Source organism: Arachis ipaensis, chromosome B5, assembly GCF_059453495.1.
Source record: "Arachis ipaensis isolate K30076 ecotype BB chromosome B5, ASM5945349v1, whole genome shotgun sequence".
Lineage (NCBI taxonomy): Eukaryota > Viridiplantae > Streptophyta > Magnoliopsida > Fabales > Fabaceae > Arachis > Arachis ipaensis.
The window spans coordinates 143,591,847-143,595,212 of NC_142440.1; positions in this window are offsets into that span (position 1 = coordinate 143,591,847).

The window sequence follows — 3,366 nt, forward strand, 5'->3', positions numbered from 1 at the left end:
TCAGCAGTTCAGCGCTATGTTAGTATGTTGATGAGGATCATTCCATCGACATACAATGACTTAGAGTAATAAATACTTAGGGTGTGTTACCGAAAGATTGAAAAGAGAAGAGTTTGGAAGGAAGAAATGGAAAAGAAAGGAAGTGTTTAAATTTTTTTTTTAATTTTCTGTGGTTAAAATGGGTAAGGACTAAGGAAGAGAGATTTAAAAGACTTCTTGTTATATATTTTTATAATTTTATTTCTTGTAATAATAATATATTAGATTTACCATTGTTGTAAGTTGTAACACGACTACACAAGTAATTAAAAATAAAATAATAAATTTATTTAAAATTAATAAAAATTCCGAAAAAAAAAAAAGATATTAGGAATAAATAATATGACCAGTTGACCACATTCAATCCATCGTATGTTAAATAATTTATTTTTATAATATATATTATACAATTAAAAAATTAAAACAATAAGATTCTTGATTAAATTTAAAATTTTATTATTATGATGAGATAATATTAAGAGATAATTTTTTATAATTTTTTTAAATTATTCTTAGTTATAAAATTATTAAAAAGAGACATTAATAATTTAAAATATATATATATATATATATATATAATACACATATATATGATCATTGAATTGACACATTTTAAAAATTTTTAATAGTTATAATTATTATTTATTTGTTAATATAATATTTTCAATATGAATATAGTACTGGAGTTTTCTTTGACTTGTAACCATTGTGATAATTAACAACATATTCATTATAATGTGATTCTGAATATTTAATACCTTAAGTTGAATGAATATTAGGTATAATTTAAATACTTGTAAAATTAGTAATTAGTCAACAATAAGAAATTCTTCAATTCTCAATAAAGAGTTTAGGTTCTATAATTATAAGGATTAAGTACGATTTTGATCCTTAAAATATAGGTCGAAAATTTTTTTTATCCTTAATTTTTTGTTGCATATAAAATTGTCTCTAAGATTTATCTTAATTTTAAAATCGTCATATTTATCAATATTTTAATTTTTATTACTAAATTACCTCTAATTAAAAATTATAAAATAAAAAAAAAACAAATGAAAAGGGGAAAGGAAAGGAAATCACGCATGGGGTAGGGAGAGAGAAGAAAGGGAAAGGGAAGGTGGGGAGAAGAGAAGCTTTGTCATTCTGCTCATCCTCCTTTTCGCCGGTCGTCGCTAAAGGATCAAAGAAATGAAGAAATTAAACTTTTAGGTTATTTATAATTCATTATAATAACAACAACTTAGAGTTTGACTATTATTAAACCATGTTCTAAAAGTTAACTAAGAATAAAAAAGATAAAATGAATTATACTTTATTTTTTTTAGTTTCTTAATAAAAATATCCCTAATATTTAGTTATATTTAATTTTGTTCTTAATGTTTTTTTATTTGTGTTAAAATTATATCTGGACATTAACTTCATGTAAAATATTAGGGACAAAATAAAAAATTTTTAAGGATAGTTTTGTCAAAATAAAAAAACGTTAAAGATAAAATTGAATAAATAAAAAATGTTAGAGACAAAATTAAATGAAATTAAATGTTAGAGTAATTTTAAAAAAATTACAAATATTAATGACAGAAAATATATTTTACTTATAAAAATATATTACTTCTATGCTATCAGGTTATTGTTGTTACTTGTTAGATGCCAATCTTAATTAATAAATTTATTTGTTAATAACTAATTTACTAATTCCTTAGTTTTGAATCTTTGTTAAATAATTATTTAATTATTATTTTAATTTAATCAAATAAAAATTATATTAATTCAAAATAAATATTATTATATTTTTTATTAGTATTAAGAATATAATAATAATAATATGATAATTAAAAATATTAAATAAAAATTTAAAATAATTAGTTTTTTATTCTTAAATTTAAATTTTAAATTTTGATAAAATTCTAATTGATACTATTTTAAATTAAATTGTAATTTAATTTATAAAAATTCAATTTAAAATAAGATAAGATTTAAGTTTAAAATAAGATAAAATTTACATTTAAAATAAGATTTAAATTTAAAATCAATAACAATCTCATATATATATATATATATAAAAGTACAATTTTATTCCCTAACCTCCACCTACACAAATATATGTAAGTTTGTTTTTAGAAGAAAAAATTTTTGATATGTGAGTAATTGCAACTGATTTCAAAAAATCTATTGATTAAAGAGTTGATAGCAAAAATCAATTTTGGTGTAGATTTGCATAAAGCATTCCTATCATCAAAGAAGAAAATCTTTACTGAAGCATATTCAGGTATTTGTATCTTACCAAAACCCTCATCTTCCGAATAATAAAGCTCGGAAATAGAATTTAACTCTCTGGGGTCTTTCTCTTTCCTCCAAAATCTTTCAAAACACAACTCGTATTCAAATTTTGGAGAAATTAAGAAATCAAAAGAAAAGGTTTTGGAGGGGAAGAAGGAGAAGTGAAGGAAGGGGATTTGAGATTTTTAAACCCTCTTGTTCACTAATTTAAAGTAAATATGAAACAAGAGCTTGAAGAGTTTATAATATATTTTTACAATTTTGTCATATACTAAAATATTATGATTTAAAAGTAAACATGAATATTATGATTTAGAAGTAAACACTAATTTGACAACAACCATGCTAGAATTCCTCCTTAGCTTTTATCTTATGCCATTGAGGAACTCTTCAAAGTATTCCACCCTGATCTGAAATCAAGCTATTGTTAATTAGGAATGAAAGCATATAACAAAAGGGACTTAACACAACTCTAAGATTCTTAGTTCCTTTAAATTGTTTTATTAAATTGGCTAATGCATCATAAACATTCCATACCATGCATTCACTTCAAAAACACAAGATTATTTTACTGTTTGCCAATGCTGAATTCATCTTCAGCATACTGATGGAGCATGTACTGTATTACTCCACTAATTTTAAAATATTTATTTGAATTTTTTAAAAAAAAATAAATGTTTCAAAATAATTTCCATTTTTATATTAGGATGACGTTAATTGATTTTAGTAACATTCTTGATTTAACTGTGATAATTGGATAAGCATTAATCATATGCGTTCATTCAGTTAAAGATTTTGTCTATTTATACTATTTTAAGTATTACTAAATTTCGTTTGTTTTTTGTTTAGTACATGTATTTTTTGCTTTGGTTAATTATTTTGAAGCTGAAAGAGTAATGGTCAATCTTTGGAGTAAAGAATGTTTGGATCTAAAGAATCAATAATGAAATCTCATGTTGGAAAAATAGATTAAATAGTGAATATGATATAAAGAATAGTTAATATGTTTTCTTTTAAGTTTTGAGTCAAAATGTGTTATATATATTC